Source organism: Vulpes lagopus, chromosome 2 (assembly GCF_018345385.1).
Source record: "Vulpes lagopus strain Blue_001 chromosome 2, ASM1834538v1, whole genome shotgun sequence".
Lineage (NCBI taxonomy): Eukaryota > Metazoa > Chordata > Mammalia > Carnivora > Canidae > Vulpes > Vulpes lagopus.
The window spans coordinates 174,603,145-174,610,965 of record NC_054825.1 but is presented as its reverse complement, the minus strand read 5'-3'; the positions used below and the strand labels follow the sequence as shown (position 1 = coordinate 174,610,965).

At 49.3% G+C, this 7,821-nt stretch overlaps 1 protein-coding gene across 2 annotated transcripts in view; it reads left to right on the top strand.

The window, feature by feature from the left end:
* Window positions 1-1,625: 1,625 nt before the first annotated feature.
* GARRE1 (granule associated Rac and RHOG effector 1) overlaps window positions 1,626-7,821 on the top strand; it is a 78,996-nt gene continuing 72,800 nt past the window's right edge. The window contains exon 1 of one of the 2 annotated variants that reach the window (XM_041729634.1): window positions 1,626-1,702. The gene's annotated coding sequence lies outside the window, so the exon portion shown is untranslated. Of the gene's footprint in view, window positions 1,703-3,034; window positions 3,060-7,821 lie in introns of those variants that run through there. The other variant, XM_041729648.1, reaches the window with a different exon arrangement.

The following is a 7,821-nucleotide window of genomic DNA, read 5'->3' as shown; positions in this document are numbered from 1 at the left end:
ATCTGCCTTCAGCTCAGGTCATGATCTCGGGGTCCTGGGATCAGGCCCCACATCAGGCTCCCTGCTCAGTGAGGAGTCTGCTTCTACTTCTCCCCTCACCTTGCTTGTGTTCTCTTTCTCTTTCGAATAAACAAATAAAATCTTTAAAAAAAATTTGAAGGCCCTGGTCAAAATCAGAATCCTTTTTGCTTGGGCAATTGAGATAGCCTCCAGATGTCTATCCACCTATCTAAAATATGCATACAGGGGATCCCTGGGTGGCTCAGTGGTTGAGTGCCTGCCTTTGGCCCAGGCGTGATTCTGGAGACCTGGGATCGGGTCCCACGTCAGGCTCTCTGCATGGAGCCTGCTTCTCCCCCTGCTTGTGTCTCTTCCTCTCTCTCTGCGTCCCTCCTGAATAAACAAAATCTTTTAAAAAATCTTTTTTAGAAATAAAATATGCATACAATTCCCCATTTTAACCATTTTTAAGTGTATGGTTTTAATGCGGTTGTGCATCATCGCTACGTTCATCTCCACGTTCATCTCCAGAACTTTACATCTCCCCAAACTGAAACTCTATACCTATTAAATAGAAACTCCCCCATGGTCCCCTCTCCCCGCTCCCTGGCGAATACCTTCTGCTTCTGCTCTCTATGAACTCGCCTACTCCAGGTATCGCATATAAGTGGAATCGTAGGATATTTGTCCTTTTGTGACCGGCTCATTGACTACTCAGCCTGATGCTTCCTGGTTCATGTTTGTAGCATGTGTCAGAATGTCCCCCCCCTCCCTTTTAAGGCTGAATAATATTCCTTTGCATGGATATACCACATTTTGCTTATCCACTCATCCATCAGTGGACATTTGGGTTGCCTCCACCTTTTTGACGATTATGAATAATGCTGCTATGAACATGGGCAAAAAAAAAAAAAAAAAAAAATCGACATCCAGTCCTGCCTCCCCCTCCCTAGTCCTTCCCGGCAGCTGCAGCCCAATGACTCCCAGGAGGCCCACAGGTACGATAGTCTCCACCTGCCTAAAGCTTACGAGTTTCCCGACGCTCCCAGGCCAGACACCTGCTGTTTCTTCGGCCCTAACCCGGCCTCCCTCTCTGCGTCTGCAAGTTGTTTTCTTCCTTCTCCCCTCGGGGGACCTGAGCTCCCGCTCTGCGCTCTCCGTCCGGGGCCAGGAGGTCCCCGATGACCCTCCCGCACTAGGTCAGGGGACTCTCCGCCCCCCCCACTTTCCCTTCCCACCACTTGGCACAACGGGCGTCTCTCATCATGGGCGTTTGTGACCATTTTATTGCGTTTCCGCTGGAGAATCCAGCCGCGCGGGGGTGCGGGCGCTCACCGCCCGGTTGGTCCCGGCGCCCGGCAGGACGCGGCACCCCGCGCGCGCTCGGGAGCCGAGGAACCCATTTCCATACTAAACACGTGAGGCCGCCCAGAGGCCCCGCGGCGGCGCAGGACCCGGGCGGCCGCCCGTCGGGCCCCCCCGCTCCCCCCCCCCCGCGCCGCAGCGGCCCCTCGGGGAGCTCCCGGCGCTCGGGGCACGGAGCTCAGGGCGCCCCCTCCCGGCCCGCGCGGGGCCCGCCTCCAGCCCGGGGCCGCAGCCACTCGCGCGTCCGCCTGGGGCGGGGGCGGGGCCGGCCCGGAGACGTCACTTCCGGTGTACACAGCCGGGCCGGGCGGTGCGCTGGGGGCCGGGCGCGTCGCAGGTGAGGAGCGGGCGCGAGCGGGGCTGCCGGGCGCGGGCGGGCGGGCGGGCGGGCGGCCGGTGGGCTGCGGCCGGGGCTGGCGACCCGACGCGCTCGGGAGGCGGGGGCGCGGGGGGCGCCGCTCCGCTCCGCTGCGGGGCTCGGGGCTCGGGGCCGCGGGCGCCCGCCCCTCGCCCGTCCGCTGTGGAGGACGCCGGGCTGTGGGGGCGCTGGCCGGGCGGACGGAAGCCCGGAGGGGCCTCTGGGCTCGTGCCCGGGGCCGGGGGCGCCGGGGGCCGGGAGGGGGCGGCGGAGGGGGCCCGGCGAGGTCCGGCTGGCGCCGGCACCCGCTCCCGGAAGCCGGCGGCTGGTCCGCGGAGGCGCGGCGGCCTGTGGGCGGCCGGGGTCCGCGGGGACTGGCCGGGGACGCGGCCCTCACGCCGCCCCGCGGCTGCCGGGCGGGCCGTCGGGGCCGTGCGGAGCCTGCAGGCGCGGTCCGGCCGCGGGAGCGTCTGTGGGCGCCCGGCGGCGCCGAGGGACCCGCGCCCGCGGGGTCAGGGGTGTGTCTTCCGGCGCGGCGCGGCGCGGCGCGAGGCAAGGAGCGAGCCTGGCTGGCACGATAAGAATTCTGGTAATTCTCCTCACAAATCCGCCCGAGGAGCGCCCGGGTCGCGGGGACCCCGGGGTGGAAGCAGCATGTGGCTGCCCCTCCCCCCGCGCCCCCCGCGACACGAGCGACAGTCTCCTCACACTCGGCGGCGCACGGAGGGTCGTGACAGGACTTTCGCGGATGGCGCGCACCCGGCGGCCTCGCCTCGGTGACAGTCGTTCGCCGACGCTCCGCTAACAGCGTGTGATCACTTTAATGGGCTTCGCAGTCACCGCGGTGTACCGTGGTGTAACCAGACCCTCCGGATGGGCCTGTGGGTCGACCGTTTCCAGTTCGTCACAAGATACCTCTGCCCAAAGGATTTGTCTGATTGTTTTAGGATAAATTTACAAATGAGGTCAAAGGCAACATTCATTAAAAAAAAAAAAAAAAAAAGGTTATATTTGTTTCCTTTGTTGACATATTTGGAAAATCCTTCTCCATCCCAGTGTTGAACTTCCATTCATTTTTGCTTCTCATTTCATGATTTCATGGTGGGGTTTTTTTTTTTTTTTTTTTTGACTTTCAGCTTAAATATTTTTTTCTTTTTTAAGATTTTATTTATTCGTGAGAGACACACACACACACAGAGAGAGAGAGAGAGAGAGGCAGAGACATAGGCAGAGGGAGAAGCAGGCTCCGTGCAGGGAGTCGGATGCAGGACTGGATCCCAAGACCTCGGGATCACGCCCGAGCAGAAGGCAGATGCTCAACCCCTGAGCCATCCAGGTGCTCCAGCTTACTTTCTATTTAAAGTTTCATTTTGGTGTAAGATATGAAATATTTTCCAAATGATTAGTTGACCCAGTTTTATCGAATAGGCTGTGACTGCCGTTTTGTCATATTTTATTTTATTTTTTAAGATTTTATTTATTTATTCATGAGAGACACAGAGAGAGAGGCAGAGAGAGACACAGGCAGAGGGAGAAGCAGGCTCCACACAGGGAGCCTGATGCAGGACTCGATCCTGGGACCCCAGGATCACACCCTGGGCAGAAGGCAGGCGCCAAACTGCCAAGCCACCCAGGGATCCCCCGTTTTGTCATATTTTAGATCTAAAGTTCTCAGTATGTGTTTATAAGGGACTACTCACAAATTTGATATTTAGGTTTTGTGTATGCTGTTTTTAAATTTCATCCGCAGTATCTTTTTTTCTTAATCATTTTCCTTTACGAGACGAGGAAATAGGTCATGTTAGAGATTTTTTTTTCTTTTTTAAAGTGAAAAGTTCAGTTTATTGTTTCATTGCTTTCTTGCTGACAAGATAACAAACTCCATATGAAGAGTGCAGGTTTGTTGTGGCAACTTTTCAGTCTGGCATTTGAGATTCTAATCTTCCTCTATTTTTGCACACAAATACGTAGGTTAGCATTGGAGACCAAGATAGAAAAGCTCTCAGATTCCCTTGGCAAGCCTAGATTTTTTGAATCTAAAATTATCTCTGGATTTTTGGAAGACAGCATGTTTTAAGCATCCTTTAAAAAAATTTTTTTTAAACAAGTTGCACATGATTCTGCTGAAATCTTACTAAATGTTTATTCTGTTTCAATCCTGGAGCCTAATATACCAGAAGCTTTATGTCAAGTGGGTCTTCCAAGTCTGTAGGAAAATAATTGTATCTAAGAGCTAGTAGGCTGGTGTATCACATGGGCTGGGTGTCCACTCTCTTTCTTTCCCTCTTGAAACTTTGTCCTTAGTGGAAAATGATGACCTTCCTAGGTAGGCAAAGAATGTTGGTTTGAATAAGGAATTGCTTTACTTTGGAATTACAGGAAAAAAAAAAAAAAAGATGCCTTTTTCTCTTAGTACAAGTTCACGGAGAGCTTGAACTTGTGAAGCGTTGTGCTTCAAATGTCTTTATCTCTAATGAAACTGCTCTTGAGGCCCAATTGATAGATGCAGTGGCTGCTGCTTACTCATTTCCCTTGACCTTGACCATAAATATTTGGCATGGTGAGCCAGATTTCCTTGCTGTTGTCAATCTCCTCTTGGTTGGCCTTCTTGACTTGGAGCTATTGTGGTCATTTTCTTAACTTTGTGACAGTGCTTTTTCATTTGACTTTGTTGTTTCTCTCCCCACATCTGCCTCTGAGCATTTTCCAAGGCCTCGCTTCCTTCCTCTACCTCTTTTCCCAAAAAAACATGCTCCTTCCCATTCATCCAGTGTATGACTTCCAGGCAGAGAATCACTTTACTCCCTCACCCTTGTCCCCATTGAGTGACCCCAGCTCAGACTTTGCTACAAGTCATTTCTTTATCTCCAACTGACCCCTGGTCATGTTCTCGAGGCCATCCTCTCTCCAGCTGAGGGAGCCCTTCTTTGCTTCCCAAGGTGGCCTTGTCCTTCATGACTATCCCATCTCATTTTCCTTCTTGATTTGGGGTGTATTTGCTGTTTGCTTTCTGTCCCTACACTTTGATTTAAACTTTGTGTCTTTGCTCTTAGGGACTTCAGACATAATCTGGTTCCACCCTAGATGAGAGATGAGACTCAGTGATTTTATTCATTAATTTAGTTAGCTCACATTTATGGAGTACTTTCAGTATAGGCCAGTTACTGTAGTGGAAAATTGAAATACAGAGCTAGAAGGTATAGCCTGAACAAGAAGGCCAAATAAGCAATTGCCACAAAGTATCATAAATGCCTGGAAGTGGGAGACACTTAATGAGCTCCGCCAGGTTTCAGAGATCTTGCCTGTTCACTGTTGTTGCTGTTATCTCCAGGACCTGGAACACAGTGTCCTGGGAATGATTGAGTATTTGTTGAATGAATCAGTGATCATCTGAGAATGAAATGAGAAAAGAGCTGTCTATAGAAAAGATATAAACCAAGAGACATCTTGTGAGACAGTTTGGAGAATTTCAGGGAAAACTTTAAGTTCAACCAAAATGACCCGTCTATAACCCCAGGAAGGCATGAGTGGAATGTGTTTGTAGCCAGAATGCTTAAACTTAATTTTGTATCATCAGAAGGAAGACTACATTTCTAGGAGAGGATTAGGATGGTGTCTGTGGAAATTGGGGTGGCAGGTCCAAGAGAAGAATTGGGTGCTGTGTCTGTAGCACTGCCTGGAGGCCCTGGCCAGAGGAGCTGTGTGCAGTCCTCCAGTGAGCTTCTGCACCCCCAGACAGATGGGTGCATCTCTGTTGATGCCTCAAGCCAGGAGAATCTTTCCCTTGCTTTACTTCCACACTCCTAATACCTTCTGGTTAGAACATGGCTTCCTGCCAAGGAGAGAATGTGAATGGTTGAGGGCTCCGTATCCAGACTGACCACTTAGATCAGATCCTGGTCTTGGGGTGCTGGCTAATCTCTTTGTTTCCCTCTCTGTAGAATGGGGAGAATGGTAGACCCTTCCTCTTCACTGCCCAGCACCTAGTATAAGTTCTCAGTAAATATTAGACCTCATCAGTATTTATAAACTTAGTAACTGGCCTTCTGGCTAGTACACAGTCATCTTTGAGTTTGGGTGGCCTGAGTCAGTTGCCCTGGACCTGCTTACTCCTGAGGGCACTGGCAATACTGAGAAACAGAGGGGAAGTCATGGCAGATACACTCTTTCCAAAGCGCTCATCCAGAGAACCCGACTGCTGTTGTCAGGGAAGATTTACTGGAGAAGGATGGGCTTCAGCTGAGTACTCTGGGAAAGCATTAGTACAGCACCACAGTAAGGGGAAAGGACTTTTAAAGAGGGCCATGACAGTACAAAGGCATAGAGGTGAGCAAGCATGAGGTTTGTGAACTGTAGGAGTTTTAGGGTAAAGGGTGGACAATTATGAATATGGAAGTGGAAGGAAATGGGATTGGGGAGGAAAGTGGGGCCAGCTCTTAAAGAAATAATTAATGACGATATGTAACTTATTGGGCAGTAACAATGTGTCAGTTATGATGTCAGTCCCTTCTCACTGTGCCAGCCAGGTTTGGTGCCAAGTGCTTTGTGTACATTACTTTGTTTCATCTTTACAACAACCCTGTGTGATGTAGGTGCTTACATTACAGGAGAAGTGACACATCCAATGTCAGCTGCCTGGTGATTCAGCCTGTGCACTGTTGCAGGGTTAACACTTAATATCATTTGTGCATTTAAAAGCCTCTGTGACTCCTGTTTCCTGGCAAGTCCAAGCCCGCCAAGATCCTGACTTTATGGAACCATCTTGGGTTAAAAAGTGAAACTGTGTGTGTGTCTTAGAATTGAATAAAAACAGTATAGGTGCAGATATACGTCAGAGAAATGTCAGTCAGTGAAACAGGCAAGATGCAGAAGAGTGTGTATATGGGCTCATTTGTGTAAAAAACAAAGGAGAGAGAGAGAGGCCCAGATGAAATAGGTTTCTAAGTGTAGAAAAACATTTCTGGAATGATAGAAAAGAAAGAGTGTTTGCCTTCAGGATGAGGCCCCAGAAATCAAGGCTTTTAGACTGACCTAGCTTTTTCTTGCACATACTCTTTTGTACAGTATGATTTTTCTTGTCACTGTGTATTATATTTTCAACTAAAAGTTAATAAAAACAAAATTTTAAATGTTTGCCATGTACGTAGCAGTCATTTAGAGAGGGAATGTGGTAGATGTTAAGAAGGACTCTAACCAGACTTCTTGCGTTCGGTTTCTGTCTCTGCCATGTACTAATTGTTAATCTCTTAAGTCACACAACCTCTCTTTACCTCATTTTACCCCGTCTGAAAATGGGGGGGTGGGGGTAACACTAGCTACCTCTCGGAGTTACAGTGAGGTGTAAATTAGTTAATATTTGTGACGTCTTTGGAACACTTCTTGGCCGGTATGTTTTCTTGTTGGTGGTGATGTTGTTGTGGCTTTGTACTGTGTACCGCCGTGCATCCGAAGAGGGGTCCACCCTGTCTCTGTGCATTTACAGTTCTTGTTGAACGGGCCGGCAAACAAAGCTAGCAACAAGCAGTGGCAGTGGAAGCTGCAGGAGCTCAGGACAGCCTCCAAGAGGACCAAAGGGGCCCAAGATGGTTTCATCCAAACAGTGAAGCTTAAATATGGCTAACATCTAGAAAAGTGAAGGGGAAGAAAAAAGGGCACACAGGGACTTGTTTTGGGGGTGATGTGTGCCCCAGACAGACAGAAAAATAAGACAGGAAAGAGCCTGAGGGGAGCCCGAAATTGGGATCTAGCGTGTGATGACAGGTCATCGTTATGTGGCAATTTTTCTTAGCATATATAAAATAATGATATGATTTATAAATGACATCTTAGCCTTGATGAAATGTGGTAGCTGTACCTTGATCTTTGAAATGGCCATGAGGTGTTCCTGTGTAATTTCTTTAATGAATCCCTTAGTGCGGAACATGTGGGTTACTTCCGGTTGATGCTTGTAGACAGAGCTCCCAGTGAGTGTCTTTGATATAGGTCTCTACATTTACTGAGTCTATTTCTAGGATTCATTTCTAGATGGTCTGTTTTTTTATTTATTTATTTATTTATTTATTTATTTTTTATTTTTTATTATTATTTTTTTTTTTGAT